Source organism: Littorina saxatilis, linkage group LG10 (assembly GCF_037325665.1).
Source record: "Littorina saxatilis isolate snail1 linkage group LG10, US_GU_Lsax_2.0, whole genome shotgun sequence".
NCBI classification, from domain to species: domain Eukaryota; kingdom Metazoa; phylum Mollusca; class Gastropoda; order Littorinimorpha; family Littorinidae; genus Littorina; species Littorina saxatilis.
Genome location: NC_090254.1, coordinates 1512550 through 1530990, shown reverse-complemented (window position 1 = coordinate 1530990; position 18441 = coordinate 1512550). Strand labels below are relative to the sequence as shown.

General features: G+C 43.9%; 1 long non-coding RNA gene across 1 annotated transcript; it reads left to right on the top strand.

The window, feature by feature from the left end:
- The first annotated feature begins 970 nt into the window (after nucleotides 1-970).
- Nucleotides 971-15593, top strand: LOC138979165 (uncharacterized). Its single transcript, XR_011459909.1, has 3 exons — nucleotides 971-1195; nucleotides 1744-1897; nucleotides 15418-15593. It is a non-coding gene; the product is annotated as an uncharacterized lncRNA (long non-coding RNA).
- Nucleotides 15594-18441: the final 2848 nt, after the last annotated feature.

The window sequence follows — 18441 nt, the reverse complement described above, 5'->3', positions numbered from 1 at the left end:
CAGTGGTTGTATAATCCGCTACACTCCGCAGTGACCCCACAAAGCAGCCTGTCTCTACTTGTTGACGCAAAGGGCAGTGGTTGTATAATCCGCTACACTCCGCAGTGACCCCACAAAGCAGCCTGTCTCTACTTGTTGACGCAAAGGGCAGTGGTTGTATAATCCGCTACACTCCGCAGTGACCCCACAAAGCAGCCTGTCTCTACTTGTTGACGCAAAGGGCAGTGGTTGTATAATCCGCTACACTCCGCAGTCAGCTTCCCCGTCATAACAAGGGAGCGAACTGTTACGGTCAGACAGACAGACAGACAGACAGACACACACACACACACACACCAGGGGCGGACGAGGGGGGGGGGGCACAGGGGGCACGTGCCCCCCCCCCCCCCGAAAAAAAAGAAAAAAAAAAAGAAGAAGAAAAAAAAAGATTTTTCTATGCTGATTCTATGACCATTTCTAAGTTCAATGGCACCAGATGGCACCATTTTGCTTCTTTGGGCAAAATTTTTTTCCGGGGGAGCATGCCCCCGGACCCCTCTAGCAAATTCGGGCGCTTCGCGCCCATCACATTCACTTTCGATTCAAAGTGCCCCCCCCCCCCCCCCTTACAAAGCAACTGATCCGCCCCTACACACACACACACACACACCTTATAATCCTCTCCACTCTGTTCACCGCCGTCAGCTTCCCCGTCACAACAAGGGAGCGAACTGCTACGGTCACCTTTCTATTCAGCCAACACACACCGTGTTTCCCCTTTCATTGTTTTGCTCATCAAACCGGACCTGTAGTAGGATTGCAAAACACAAAAGACAAGCGATTGTTTATTGTACATACAATGCCTGTCATACATGGGGAATTGTGTTCATTAAAATAACGTTCATTAACATCGCTGGAGGTTTTTATTTTCGAAGCACGAGCCATTAGTATAAAAATGAAGGGACTTCTCCAAGTATTTAAAGTGTTCGTTGCTGCAGTGAATGAACAACAAGCCAGGCAGTGAATGAACAACAAGCCAGGCAGTGAATGAACAACAAGCCAGGCAGTGAATGAACAACAAGCCAGGCAGTGAATGAACAACAAGCCAGGCAGTGAATGAACAACAAGCCAGGCAGTGAGCAGAGTCAAGGTGTGCACAGAACAGCACTGTCTATCAGCATGAACAAAGCAGTTTTCCTTCTTCTACTGGCTGTTGGTAAGTAAACTTTCACATTACTTTTCCATAACAGTGCTCAGCTCGAACTTGTATTTCTTAATGGAAGATGCTTTATACAAAGTTGCTTGCCTCATTGTAATCTAAATCTCCAGTAAGTAGTAAAGAGATATATAAGATAAGATAAAATAAGAGAAGAGAAGAGAAGAGAAGAGAAGAGAAGAAAGTAACGATGCAAGCAATTGCTGTGTTTTTTAAGATCAGCCCTCGCCGGTGAGAGAAAAAAGCTTACAAATAACTCATCAAATATAACTCATATGCAATAAATTAAATAGAATAAAGTATGATAACATCTACTGCTCCACCCTCCCCCCCCCCCCTCTCCTGGCCCGATCACAGTCACCATAACAACGACAGAAAGATAGGCCAACTCACACCTGTTAATGGCTATCTCTCACCTGTTGTGTACAGGTGCCATGATGCTACAGGTGTCCCAGCAGTGGTCGTTCCTCAAACACTTGCCCCCCCCCCCCCCCCGGTCAATTCACACCTGTACGAGTTAATTGCTATCTCTCACCTGTTGTGTACAGGTGCCATGATGCTACCGGTGTCCCAGCAGTGTTCGTTCCTCAAACACATGCCCCCCTGGCCCACTCACCACCACAACAACGACAACGAGGAGAGCGGACTGGCCAAGCAGGTGTTGATTCAGCTGGGGCTCACAGCCCTGCAAGGCAAATAACGGTCAGTGTCACTCAGGGAGGCCATATTCTCCAGAGCTGTGTACCATTTTTCTGACATGCATTTTCAGTCCTTTAAATGATTATAACGTATGTTAACTGGCAACTAGAATGTATGTTGTTTACCTTTTTAGATAATGATGCAACTCAAAACATAGCATATATTTTTGTCTTAAACAAATTAAATAATTTGGTAGTATTCAAAACTATGTCACGATCTGTGGTTTTATGTTACGAGGGTGATGTACTTTGAAACCCTTGTCATCAACTGAACGTAGACAGACACAATGTGCAAGTATTTTTTAAAGGATATTCATGGAACCTGTATGTATTTATTGAATCAATTCGTATGGTTAAAATGTCTCAGTTAAAAAACAAAATATCACCTTCGTAACATTAGCTGCACTGGTACACAGCTCCGTGGTTAAAATGTCTCAGTCAAGAAACAAAATATCACCTTCGTAACATTAGTTGCACTGGTACACAGCTCCGTGGTTAAAATGTCTCAGTCAAGAAACAAAATATCACCTTCGTAACATTAGTTGCACTGGTACACAGCTCCGTGGTTAAAATGTCTCAGTCAAGAAACAAAATATCACCTTCGTAACATTAGTTGCACTGGTACACAGCTCCGTGGTTAAAATGTCTCAGTCAAGAAACAAAATATCACCTTCGTAACATTAGTTGCACTGGTACACAGCTCCGTGGTTAAAATGTCTCAGTCAAGAAACAAAATATCACCTTCGTAACATTAGTTGCACTGGTACACAGCTCCGTGGTTAAAATGTCTCAGTCAAGAAACAAAATATCACCTTCGTAACATTAGCTGCACTGGTACACAGCTCCGTGGAATAACCATGTTCACTTTCCGTGTTGCAATACAATTGCTATGTAGATATAACCACCCGACATTTCAAATTATTCACATGAAGATTTTGTAGGTCTCCTGTATAGAACAATGATTTTTGAGTCACTTGAGAAAAAGTGACTCTATGTAATCGGTCAGTGTTAGTCTGTCCGGCCGGCCGTCCGGCCGGCCGGCCGTCCGTAGACACCACCTTAACGTTGGACTTTTCTCGGAAACTATCAAAGCGATCGGGCTCATATTTTGTTTAGTCGTGACCTCCAATGACCTCTACACTTTAACGATGGTTTCGTTGACCTTTGACCTTTTTCAAGGTCACAGGTCAGCGTCAAAGGAAAAATTAGACATTTTATATCTTTGACAAACTTTTCTCGGAAACTATCAAAGCGATCGGGCTCATATTTTGTTTAGTCGTGACCTCCAATGACCTCTACACTTTAACGATGGTTTCGTTGACCTTTGACCTTTTTCAAGGTCACAGGTCAGCGTCAAAGGAAAAATTAGACATTTTATATCTTTGACAAAGTTCATCGGATGTGATTGAAACTTTGTAGGATTATTCTTTACATCAAAGTATTTACATCTGTAGCCTTTTACGAACGTTATCAGAAAAACAAGGGAGATAACTAGCCTTTTCTGTTCGGCAACACACAACTTAACGTTGGGCTTTTCTCGGAAACTATAAAAGTGACCGGGCTCAAATTTTATGTGAACGTGACTCATTGTGTTGTGAATAGCAATTTCTTCCTGTCCATCTGATGCCTCATATAATATTCAGAACTGCGAAAGTGACTCGATCGAGCGTTTGCTCTTCTTGTTTAAAGTTTGAATTCATTCAAAGTATGAGAGTGACCTTGCCCTAGCTAGTACTTTAACTACTTACCCACTGTTGAATGTGACGCAAAGAATGTAGTTTGGGGCTACCATCAGGACGTCAAAATCATCAAAATATGACAGACGAAATTGTGACAGAATGCCGATTCTGTCATCGAACTGGTGAAATGTTCCAGCATGTCTATATTTTGTTGGACGTCAATCCCAGACTCTGAGCAAGAAGCTGATGACACAATGCGAATCATGTGTTCCAGGCGACTAAATTCACTTTCAGGCTCGACTAAGCTATATGACTTTTATCTCTGGTAAATACAAAGTATCCCTGCTACTTACTGCTTGTCACCAGACGACTAAATTCACTTTCAGGCTCGACTAAGCTATATGACTTTTATCTGTGGTAAATATAAAGTATCCCTGCTACTTACTGCTTGTCACCAGGCGACTAAATTCCCCTTCAGGCTCGAGTAAGCTATATGACTTTTATCTCTGGTAAGTAACAGTAAATAGCAGGGACAGTTTATACAGTATTATATACTGCGTGTCAGCGTGGACACTATCTCAGGAATCGCGTTGAAGGGGTCCAATCCGCCAATAAAGTGTCTCGAATCGCACCAAGAAGTCCACAGTTTGGTTTGGGGTTTGGAGTCATGATACCATCACACACTCATCTTCACATGTTGGTTTAGGGGTTGGAGTCATGATACCATCACACACTCATCTTCACATGTTGGTTTAGGGGTTGGAGTCATGATACCATCACACACTCATCTTCACATGTTGGTTTAGGGGTTGGAGTCATGATACCATCACACACTCATCTTCACATGTTGGTTTAGGGGTTGGAGTCATGATACCATCACACACTCATCTTCACATGTTGGTCTAGGGGTTGGAGTCATGATACCATCACACACTCATCTTCACATGTTGGTTTGGGGTTTGGAGTCATGATACCATCACACACTCATCTTCACATGTTGGTCTAGGGGTTGGAGTCATGATACCATCACACACCCATCTTCACATGTTGGTTTAGGGGTTGGAGTCATGATACCATCACACACTCATCTTCACATGTTGGTTTATGGGTTGGAGTCATGATACCATCACACACTCATCTTCACATGTTGGTGTAGGGGTTGGAGTCATGATACCATCACACACTCATCTTCACATGTTGGTTTAGGGGTTGGAGTCATGATACCATCACACACTCATCTTCACATGTTGGTGTAGGGGTTGGAGTCATGATACCATCACACACTCATCTTCACATGTTGGTTTAGGGGTTGGAGTCATGATACCATCACACACTCATCTTCACATGTTGGTTTAGGGGTTGGAGTCATGATACCATCACACACTCATCTTCACATGTTGGTGTAGGGGTTGGAGTCATGATACCATCACACACTCATCTTCACATGTTGGTTTAGGGGTTGGAGTCATGATACCATCACACACTCATCTTCACATGTTGGTGTAGGGGTTGGAGTCATGATACCATCACACACTCATCTTCACATGTTGGTTTAGGGGTTGGAGTCATGATACCATCACACACTCATCTTCACATGTTGGTGTAGGGGTTGGAGTCATGATACCATCACACACTCATCTTCACATGTTGGTGTAGGGGTTGGAGTCATGATACCATCACACACTCATCTTCACATGTTGGTTTAGGGGTTGGAGTCATGATACCATCACACACTCATCTTCACATGTTGGTGTAGGGGTTGGAGTCATGATACCATCACACACTCATCTTCACATGTTGGTTTAGGGGTTGGAGTCATGATACCATCACACACTCATCTTCACATGTTGGTTTAGGGGTTGGAGTCATGATACCATCACACACTCATCTTCACATGTTGGTCTAGGGGTTGGAGTCATGATACCATCACACACTCATCTTCACATGTTGGTTTAGGGGTTGGAGTCATGATACCATCACACACTCATCTTCACATGTTGGTTTAGGGGTTGGAGTCATGATACCATCACACACTCATCTTCACATGTTGGTTTAGGGGTTGGAGTCATGATACCATCACACACTCATCTTCACATGTTGGTTTAGGGGTTGGAGTCATGATACCATCACACACTCATCTTCACATGTTGGTTTAGGGGTTGGAGTCATGATACCATCACACACTCATCTTCACATGTTGGTTTAGGGGTTGGAGTCATGATACCATCACACACTCATCTTCACATGTTGGTTTAGGGGTTGGAGTCATGATACCATCACACACTCATCTTCACATGTTGGTTTAGGGGTTGGAGTCATGATACCATCACACACTCATCTTCACATGTTGGTTTAGGGGTTGGAGTCATGATACCATCACACACTCATCTTCACATGTTGGTTTAGGGGTTGGAGTCATGATACCATCACACACTCATCTTCACATGTTGGTTTAGGGGTTGGAGTCATGATACCATCACACACTCATCTTCACATGTTGGTTTAGGGGTTGGAGTCATGATACCATCACACACTCATCTTCACATGTTGGTGTAGGGGTTGGAGTCATGATACCATCACACACTCATCTTCACATGTTGGTGTAGGGGTTGGAGTCATGATACCATCACACACTCATCTTCACGTGTTGGTGTAGGGGTTGGAGTCATGCTACCATCACACACTCATCTTCACGTGTTGGTGTAGGGGTTGGAGTCATGATACCATCACACACTCATCTTCACATGTTGGTTTAGGGGTTGGAGTCATGATACCATCACACACTCATCTTCACATGTTGGTTTAGGGGTTGGAGTCATGATACCATCACACACTCATCTTCACATGTTGGTTTAGGGGTTGGAGTCATGATACCATCACACACTCATCTTCACATGTTGGTGTAGGGGTTGGAGTCATGCTACCATCACACACTCATCTTCACATGTTGGTGTAGGGGTTGGAGTCATGATACCATCACACACTCATCTTCACATGTTGGTTTAGGGGTTGGAGTCATGATACCATCACACACTCATCTTCACATGTTGGTGTAGGGGTTGGAGTCATGCTACCATCACACACTCATCTTCACATGTTGGTGTAGGGGTTGGAGTCATGATACCATCACACACTCATCTTCACATGTTGGTTTAGGGGTTGGAGTCATGATACCATCACACACTCATCTTCACATGTTGGTGTAGGGGTTGGAGTCATGCTACCATCACACACTCATCTTCACATGTTGGTGTAGGGGTTGGAGTCATGATACCATCACACACTCATCTTCACATGTTGGTGTAGGGGTTGGAGTCATGATACCATCACACACTCATCTTCACATGTTGGTGTAGGGGTTGGAGTCATGATACCATCACACACTCATCTTCACATGTTGGTTTAGGGGTTGGAGTCATGATACCATCACACACTCATCTTCACATGTTGGTTTAGGGGTTGGAGTCATGATACCATCACACACTCATCTTCACATGTTGGTGTAGGGGTTGGAGTCATGATACCATCACACACTCATCTTCACATGTTGGTGTAGGGGTTGGAGTCATGATACCATCACACACTCATCTTCACATGTTGGTTTAGGGGTTGGAGTCATGATACCATCACACACTCATCTTCACATGTTGGTGTAGGGGTTGGAGTCATGATACCATCACACACTCATCTTCACATGTTGGTTTAGGGGTTGGAGTCATGATACCATCACACACTCATCTTCACATGTTGGTTTAGGGGTTGGAGTCATGATACCATCACACACTCATCTTCACATGTTGGTTTAGGGGTTGGAGTCATGATACCATCACACACTCATCTTCACATGTTGGTTTAGGGGTTGGAGTCATGATACCATCACACACTCATCTTCACATGTTGGTTTAGGGGTTGGAGTCATGATACCATCACACACTCATCTTCACATGTTGGTGTAGGGGTTGGAGTCATGATACCATCACACACTCATCTTCACATGTTGGTGTAGGGGTTGGAGTCATGATACCATCACACACTCATCTTCACATGTTGGTGTAGGGGTTGGAGTCATGATACCATCACACACTCATCTTCACATGTTGGTTTAGGGGTTGGAGTCATGATACCATCACACACTCATCTTCACATGTTGGTGTAGGGGTTGGAGTCATGATACCATCACACACTCATCTTCACATGTTGGTGTAGGGGTTGGAGTCATGATACCATCACACACTCATCTTCACATGTTGGTGTAGGGGTTGGAATCATGATACCATCACACACTCATCTTCACATGTTGGTTTAGGGGTTGGAGTCATGATACCATCACACACTCATCTTCACATGTTGGTTTAGGGGTTGGAGTCATGATACCATCACACACTCATCTTCACATGTTGGTTTAGGGGTTGGAGTCATGATACCATCACACACTCATCTTCACATGTTGGTTTAGGGGTTGGAGTCATGATACCATCACACACTCATCTTCACATGTTGGTGTAGGGGTTGGAGTCATGATACCATCACACACTCATCTTCACATGTTGGTGTAGGGGTTGGAGTCATGATACCATCACACACTCATCTTCACATGTTGGTTTAGGGGTTGGAGTCATGATACCATCACACACTCATCTTCACATGTTGGTGTAGGGGTTGGAGTCATGATACCATCACACACTCATCTTCACATGTTGGTGTAGGGGTTGGAGTCATGATACCATCACACACTCATCTTCACATGTTGGTTTAGGGGTTGGAGTCATGATACCATCACACACTCATCTTCACATGTTGGTGTAGGGGTTGGAGTCATGATACCATCACACACTCATCTTCACATGTTGGTTTAGGGGTTGGAGTCATGATACCATCACACACTCATCTTCACATGTTGGTGTAGGGGTTGGAGTCATGATACCATCACACACTCATCTTCACATGTTGGTGTAGGGGTTGGAGTCATGATACCATCACACACTCATCTTCACATGTTGGTGTAGGGGTTGGAGTCATGATACCATCACACACTCATCTTCACATGTTGGTGTAGGGGTTGGAGTCATGATACCATCACACACTCATCTTCACATGTTGGTTTAGGGGTTGGAGTCATGATACCATCACACACTCATCTTCACATGTTGGTTTAGGGGTTGGAGTCATGATACCATCACACACTCATCTTCACATGTTGGTGTAGGGGTTGGAGTCATGATACCATCACACACTCATCTTCACATGTTGGTGTAGGGGTTGGAGTCATGATACCATCACACACTCATCTTCACATGTTGGTGTAGGGGTTGGAGTCATGATACCATCACACACTCATCTTCACATGTTGGTGTAGGGGTTGGAGTCATGATACCATCACACACTCATCTTCACATGTTGGTGTAGGGGTTGGAGTCATGATACCATCACACACTCATCTTCACATGTTGGTGTAGGGGTTGGAGTCATGATACCATCACACACTCATCTTCACATGTTGGTGTAGGGGTTGGAGTCATGATACCATCACACACTCATCTTCACATGTTGGTGTAGGGGTTGGAGTCATGATACCATCACACACTCATCTTCACATGTTGGTGTAGGGGTTGGAGTCATGATACCATCACACACTCATCTTCACATGTTGGTTTAGGGGTTGGAGTCATGATACCATCACACACTCATCTTCACATGTTGGTGTAGGGGTTGGAGTCATGATACCATCACACACTCATCTTCACATGTTGGTTTAGGGGTTGGAGTCATGATACCATCACACACTCATCTTCACATGTTGGTTTAGGGGTTGGAGTCATGATACCATCACACACTCATCTTCACATGTTGGTGTAGGGGTTGGAGTCATGATACCATCACACACTCATCTTCACATGTTGGTGTAGGGGTTGGAGTCATGATACCATCACACACTCATCTTCACATGTTGGTGTAGGGGTTGGAGTCATGATACCATCACACACTCATCTTCACATGTTGGTTTAGGGGTTGGAGTCATGATACCATCACACACTCATCTTCACATGTTGGTGTAGGGGTTGGAGTCATGATACCATCACACACTCATCTTCACATGTTGGTGTAGGGGTTGGAGTCATGATACCATCACACACTCATCTTCACATGTTGGTGTAGGGGTTGGAGTCATGATACCATCACACACTCATCTTCACATGTTGGTGTAGGGGTTGGAGTCATGATACCATCACACACTCATCTTCACATGTTGGTTTAGGGGTTGGAGTCATGATACCATCACACACTCATCTTCACATGTTGGTGTAGGGGTTGGAGTCATGATACCATCACACACTCATCTTCACATGTTGGTGTAGGGGTTGGAGTCATGATACCATCACACACTCATCTTCACATGTTGGTGTAGGGGTTGGAGTCATGATACCATCACACACTCATCTTCACATGTTGGTGTAGGGGTTGGAGTCATGATACCATCACACACTCATCTTCACATGTTGGTGTAGGGGTTGGAGTCATGATACCATCACACACTCATCTTCACATGTTGGTTTAGGGGTTGGAGTCATGATACCATCACACACTCATCTTCACATGTTGGTTTAGGGGTTGGAGTCATGATACCATCACACACTCATCTTCACATGTTGGTGTAGGGGTTGGAGTCATGATACCATCACACACTCATCTTCACATGTTGGTGTAGGGGTTGGAGTCATGATACCATCACACACTCATCTTCACATGTTGGTGTAGGGGTTGGAGTCATGATACCATCACACACTCATCTTCACATGTTGGTGTAGGGGTTGGAGTCATGATACCATCACACACTCATCTTCACATGTTGGTGTAGGGGTTGGAGTCATGATACCATCACACACTCATCTTCACATGTTGGTGTAGGGGTTGGAGTCATGATACCATCACACACTCATCTTCACATGTTGGTTTAGGGGTTGGAGTCATGATACCATCACACACTCATCTTCACATGTTGGTGTAGGGGTTGGAGTCATGATACCATCACACACTCATCTTCACATGTTGGTTTAGGGGTTGGAGTCATGATACCATCACACACTCATCTTCACATGTTGGTTTAGGGGTTGGAGTCATGATACCATCACACACTCATCTTCACATGTTGGTGTAGGGGTTGGAGTCATGATACCATCACACACTCATCTTCACATGTTGGTGTAGGGGTTGGAGTCATGATACCATCACACACTCATCTTCACATGTTGGTTTAGGGGTTGGAGTCATGATACCATCACACACTCATCTTCACATGTTGGTGTAGGGGTTGGAGTCATGATACCATCACACACTCATCTTCACATGTTGGTGTAGGGGTTGGAGTCATGATACCATCACACACTCATCTTCACATGTTGGTGTAGGGGTTGGAGTCATGATACCATCACACACTCATCTTCACATGTTGGTGTAGGGGTTGGAGTCATGATACCATCACACACTCATCTTCACATGTTGGTGTAGGGGTTGGAGTCATGATACCATCACACACTCATCTTCACATGTTGGTGTAGGGGTTGGAGTCATGATACCATCACACACTCATCTTCACATGTTGGTGTAGGGGTTGGAGTCATGATACCATCACACACTCATCTTCACATGTTGGTGTAGGGGTTGGAGTCATGATACCATCACACACTCATCTTCACATGTTGGTGTAGGGGTTGGAGTCATGATACCATCACACACTCATCTTCACATGTTGGTGTAGGGGTTGGAGTCATGATACCATCACACACTCATCTTCACATGTTGGTGTAGGGGTTGGAGTCATGATACCATCACACACTCATCTTCACATGTTGGTGTAGGGGTTGGAGTCATGATACCATCACACACTCATCTTCACATGTTGGTGTAGGGGTTGGAGTCATGATACCATCACACACTCATCTTCACATGTTGGTGTAGGGGTTGGAGTCATGATACCATCACACACTCATCTTCACATGTTGGTTTAGGGGTTGGAGTCATGATACCATCACACACTCATCTTCACATGTTGGTGTAGGGGTTGGAGTCATGATACCATCACACACTCATCTTCACATGTTGGTTTAGGGGTTGGAGTCATGATACCATCACACACTCATCTTCACATGTTGGTGTAGGGGTTGGAGTCATGATACCATCACACACTCATCTTCACATGTTGGTGTAGGGGTTGGAGTCATGATACCATCACACACTCATCTTCACATGTTGGTGTAGGGGTTGGAGTCATGATACCATCACACACTCATCTTCACATGTTGGTGTAGGGGTTGGAGTCATGATACCATCACACACTCATCTTCACATGTTGGTGTAGGGGTTGGAGTCATGATACCATCACACACTCATCTTCACATGTTGGTGTAGGGGTTGGAGTCATGATACCATCACACACTCATCTTCACATGTTGGTGTAGGGGTTGGAGTCATGATACCATCACACACTCATCTTCACATGTTGGTGTAGGGGTTGGAGTCATGATACCATCACACACTCATCTTCACATGTTGGTGTAGGGGTTGGAGTCATGATACCATCACACACTCATCTTCACATGTTGGTGTAGGGGTTGGAGTCATGATACCATCACACACTCATCTTCACATGTTGGTGTAGGGGTTGGAGTCATGATACCATCACACACTCATCTTCACATGTTGGTTTAGGGGTTGGAGTCATGATACCATCACACACTCATCTTCACATGTTGGTGTAGGGGTTGGAGTCATGATACCATCACACACTCATCTTCACATGTTGGTTTAGGGGTTGGAGTCATGATACCATCACACACTCATCTTCACATGTTGGTGTAGGGGTTGGAGTCATGATACCATCACACACTCATCTTCACATGTTGGTGTAGGGGTTGGAGTCATGATACCATCACACACTCATCTTCACATGTTGGTGTAGGGGTTGGAGTCATGATACCATCACACACTCATCTTCACATGTTGGTGTAGGGGTTGGAATCATGATACCATCACACACTCATCTTCACATGTTGGTGTAGGGGTTGGAGTCATGATACCATCACACACTCATCTTCACATGTTGGTGTAGGGGTTGGAGTCATGATACCATCACACACTCATCTTCACATGTTGGTGTAGGGGTTGGAGTCATGATACCATCACACACTCATCTTCACATGTTGGTGTAGGGGTTGGAGTCATGATACCATCACACACTCATCTTCACATGTTGGTGTAGGGGTTGGAGTCATGATACCATCACACACTCATCTTCACATGTTGGTGTAGGGGTTGGAGTCATGATACCATCACACACTCATCTTCACATGTTGGTGTAGGGGTTGGAGTCATGATACCATCACACACTCATCTTCACATGTTGGTGTAGGGGTTGGAGTCATGATACCATCACACACTCATCTTCACATGTTGGTGTAGGGGTTGGAGTCATGATACCATCACACACTCATCTTCACATGTTGGTGTAGGGGTTGGAGTCATGATACCATCACACACTCATCTTCACATGTTGGTGTAGGGGTTGGAGTCATGATACCATCACACACTCATCTTCACATGTTGGTGTAGGGGTTGGAGTCATGATACCATCACACACTCATCTTCACATGTTGGTGTAGGGGTTGGAGTCATGATACCATCACACACTCATCTTCACATGTTGGTGTAGGGGTTGGAGTCATGATACCATCACACACTCATCTTCACATGTTGGTTTAGGGGTTGGAGTCATGATACCATCACACACTCATCTTCACATGTTGGTGTAGGGGTTGGAGTCATGATACCATCACACACTCATCTTCACATGTTGGTGTAGGGGTTGGAGTCATGATACCATCACACACTCATCTTCACATGTTGGTGTAGGGGTTGGAGTCATGATACCATCACACACTCATCTTCACATGTTGGTGTAGGGGTTGGAGTCATGATACCATCACACACTCATCTTCACATGTTGGTGTAGGGGTTGGAGTCATGATACCATCACACACTCATCTTCACATGTTGGTGTAGGGGTTGGAGTCATGATACCATCACACACTCATCTTCACATGTTGGTGTAGGGGTTGGAGTCATGATACCATCACACACTCATCTTCACATGTTGGTGTAGGGGTTGGAGTCATGATACCATCACACACTCATCTTCACATGTTGGTGTAGGGGTTGGAGTCATGATACCATCACACACTCATCTTCACATGTTGGTGTAGGGGTTGGAGTCATGATACCATCACACACTCATCTTCACATGTTGGTTTAGGGGTTGGAGTCATGATACCATCACACACTCATCTTCACATGTTGGTGTAGGGGTTGGAGTCATGATACCATCACACACTCATCTTCACATGTTGGTGTAGGGGTTGGAGTCATGATACCATCACACACTCATCTTCACATGTTGGTGTAGGGGTTGGAGTCATGATACCATCACACACTCATCTTCACATGTTGGTGTAGGGGTTGGAGTCATGATACCATCACACACTCATCTTCACATGTTGGTGTAGGGGTTGGAGTCATGATACCATCACACACTCATCTTCACATGTTGGTGTAGGGGTTGGAGTCATGATACCATCACACACTCATCTTCACATGTTGGTGTAGGGGTTGGAGTCATGATACCATCACACACTCATCTTCACATGTTGGTGTAGGGGTTGGAGTCATGATACCATCACACACTCATCTTCACATGTTGGTGTAGGGGTTGGAGTCATGATACCATCACACACTCATCTTCACATGTTGGTGTAGGGGTTGGAGTCATGATACCATCACACACTCATCTTCACATGTTGGTGTAGGGGTTGGAGTCATGATACCATCACACACTCATCTTCACATGTTGGTGTAGGGGTTGGAGTCATGATACCATCACACACTCATCTTCACATGTTGGTGTAGGGGTTGGAGTCATGATACCATCACACACTCATCTTCACATGTTGGTGTAGGGGTTGGAGTCATGATACCATCACACACTCATCTTCACATGTTGGTTTAGGGGTTGGAGTCATGATACCATCACACACTCATCTTCACATGTTGGTGTAGGGGTTGGAGTCATGATACCATCACACACTCATCTTCACATGTTGGTGTAGGGGTTGGAGTCATGATACCATCACACACTCATCTTCACATGTTGGTGTAGGGGTTGGAGTCATGATACCATCACACACTCATCTTCACATGTTGGTGTAGGGGTTGGAGTCATGATACCATCACACACTCATCTTCACATGTTGGGTTGGGGTTAGGAGTCATGATACCATCACACACTCATCTTCACATGTTGGTTTAGGGGTTGGAGTCATGATACCATCACACACTCATCTTCACATGTTGGTTTAGGGGTTGGAGTCATGATACCATCACACACTCATCTTCACATGTTGGTGTAGGGGTTGGAGTCATGATACCATCACACACTCATCTTCACATGTTGGTTTAGGGGTTGGAGTCATGATACCATCACACACTCATCTTCACATGTTGGTGTAGGGGTTGGAGTCATGATACCATCACACACTCATCTTCACATGTTGGTGTAGGGGTTGGAGTCATGATACCATCACACACTCATCTTCACATGTTGGTTTAGGGGTTGGAGTCATGATACCATCACACACTCATCTTCACATGTTGGTGTAGGGGTTGGAGTCATGATACCATCACACACTCATCTTCACATGTTGGTGTAGGGGTTGGAGTCATGATACCATCACACACTCATCTTCACATGTTGGTCACTTGTTTTTCTTATTGTGTGCCCTTTCCCTGTGTGTTGCAGGCTGCAAGAACAGTAGCTCGCTGACAAGAACAGTAGCTCGCTGACAAGAACAGTAGCTCGCTGACAAGAACAGTAGCTCGCTGACAAGAACAGTAGCTCGCTGACAAGAACAGTAGCTCGCTGATAAGAACAGTAGCTCGCCGACAAGAACAGTAGCTCGCTGACAAGAACAGTAGCTCGCTGACAAGAACAGTAGCTCGCTGATAAGAACAGTAGCTCGCTGACAAGAACAGTAGCTCGCTGACAAGAACAGTAGCTCGCTGACAAGAACAGTAGCTCGCTGATAAGAACAGTAGCTCGCTGACAAGAACAGTAGCTCGCTGACAAGAACAGTAGCTCGCTGACAAGAACAGTAGCTCGCTGACAAGAACAGTAGCTCGCTGACAAGAACAGTAGCTCGCTGACAAGAACAGTAGCTCGCTGACAAGAACAGTAGCTCGCTGACAAGAACAGTAGCTCGCTGACACACAGGCCCGGGCGATTCCATGCTTGTGTGCGTATGCGCGACTGACTGAGTGTGTGTGTGTGTGTGTGTGTGTGTGTGTGTGTGTGTGTGTGTGTGTGTGTGTGTGTGTGTGTGTGTGTGTTTCTGCTTTCGAAAGTGCGTGAATGTTTTTTTGTTTATAATCGGTGGATGAAGCGTTGAAACAAAAAGAGAAACTATATTAAACTTAACAAGTATTCGTTGGTTTAGCGTTACGTTATGGTGAAAACATTGTCGTGTGTATGTGTGTGTGTGTGTGTGTGTGTGTGTGTGTGTGTGATTGAATGTGTGTGTGTGTGTGTGTGTGTGTGTGTGTGTGTGTGTGTGTGTGTGATTGAATGTGTGTGTGTTCGTGTGTGTGTGTGATTGAATGTGTGTGTGTTCGTGTGTGTGTGTGTGATTGAATGTGTGTGTGTGTGTGTGTGTGTGTGTGTGTGTGTGTGTGTGTGTGTGATTGAATGTGTGTGTGTATGTGTGTGTGTGTGTGTGTGTGTGTGTGTGATTGAATGTGTGTGTGTGTGTGTGTGTGATTGAATGTGTGTGTGTGTGTGTGTGTGTGTGTGTGTGTGTGATTGAATGTGTGTGATTGAATGTGTGTGATTGAATGTGTGTGTGTGTGTGTGTGTGTGTGTGTGTGTGTGTGAATAGAATAGAATAGAATATATTTTATTGTCGGAACCAAATTGGTTATTGACACAAAGAGCGATTAAAACAATCTGAAATAAACTTTCCTAGACGAATTTGTATTCTGTCTTCGCAAAATACTTCACTAGGTTTATTGTTGGAATACTCTATATCTATATTTGATTGATCCTTTATAAAATCATTTCGCAGTTCAGTGAACTTTTGACATCCGTCTAGGAAGTGAATTTCATCTTCACTAACGTTACATTTATTACATAAACGATTTTCTCTTGGTATGTTATTATGTCTTCCAGTTTCAATTTTTAAAGAGTGTGTACTTGTCCTTAATTTACTCAGTAAATGTCTATGCTTGATATTCGTAATGCTTATAAGGTATGGCTGAACTTCGTATGTCTTGTGTGTGTGTGTGTGTGTATGTGTGTGTGTGTGTGTCAGAGAGAGAGAGAGAGAGAGAGAGAACTCAGAACTCAGAACTCAGAACTCAGAACTTTATTACATAAGGATAAAGGTTTTAGGCTTAGCCTAATCTTCCAACCTGTCCTTGGAACATATACAAAGAATAATTGTAAACAAAAACAAAGACTGCGCACATACCTCATCAAAGTATTAAACTAATAAAACATCAAAATAATGGTCGAGTATAAACATACAAAATATTGGACTCACAAAGTCATATAAAACAAAACCAAATACAAACAAACGTAAATGTTTTTTACATTTCTTAAAAAAGTACAGCAATGTATTGCCGAACAGGGCCATGTATACAGGCAGCTAAAGTTTCAAGAAGGAGGGGGACGAGGGATTACACATTCAGATTAACTACATATACAATATTTAAAAAACAAACAAACACTTAAGAGCATTGCATACATTATCCGAGTACACAATGGAAACTAAACATCAGGGACAGTTTATAGTGTGATCAAATGTGTGTGCAACTGCCTTTTAAAGGCCTTAATGATGCGGATCGTTTGATTTCTATTGGCAAAGAATTCCACAGAGATGATCCTGAAAAAGCTAAGCTGGATTTATAAAGATCTATACGAGGAATTGGAGGAAGTAAATTTTGAGACCCATACCTCTTCGTAACATGTGTAAAATAGGATTGCACATAACTGGGCACATCACCATGAACTAATTTATACATAAAGACAGCCTTATTGTATGCAAGGTGGGTTTTTAGGGGAAGGAAATTAAGGCTGTTTAACTTCATTTCTGTAGACATGTGCGATTCATACATGATAAGTTTTGCAGCACGACGGTACAAAGAATTGAGTTTCAATAAGTGAACATCACTGCAGCCATCCCACAATGTCGAAGCAAAATTAATATGAGGCATTATGTGAGCATGAACGAACATTTTTAATGTTTCAGACTTCGCGTAATGTTTGAGTTTTGACAACAAATACAAATTCCTTGATAACACTTTGCAGAGGTTGCTTATGTGTGTTTGCCATTTCATTTCTTCATCGACAGTTACACCAAGTATGCGATGTTCTTTAACTTGCTGTATTTGAGTTGTACCTAAGGACAGTTGTAATTTAAGAGGACTTATCTGAGAGAGAGAGAGAGAGAGAGAGAGAGAGAGAGAGAGAGAGAGAGAGAGAGAGAGAGAGAGAGAGAGAGAGAGTGTGTGTGTGAGAGAGAGAGAGAGAGAGTGTGAGAGAGAGAGAGAGAGAGAGAGAGAGAGAAAGAGAGAGAGAGAGAGAGAGAGAGAGAGAGAGAGAGAGAGAGAGAGAGAGAGAGAGAGAGACAATGACAATGACAAATCTTTATTTTTCGAGGGTGACAAGAATAAGCATAGATATGCTTTTTTGCATCTGGCCCTCGCCCTAAAGAGGGACTAAACTATTTTACTACAACTATGACTAGGAAATGAAAAAAAAATACAAAGA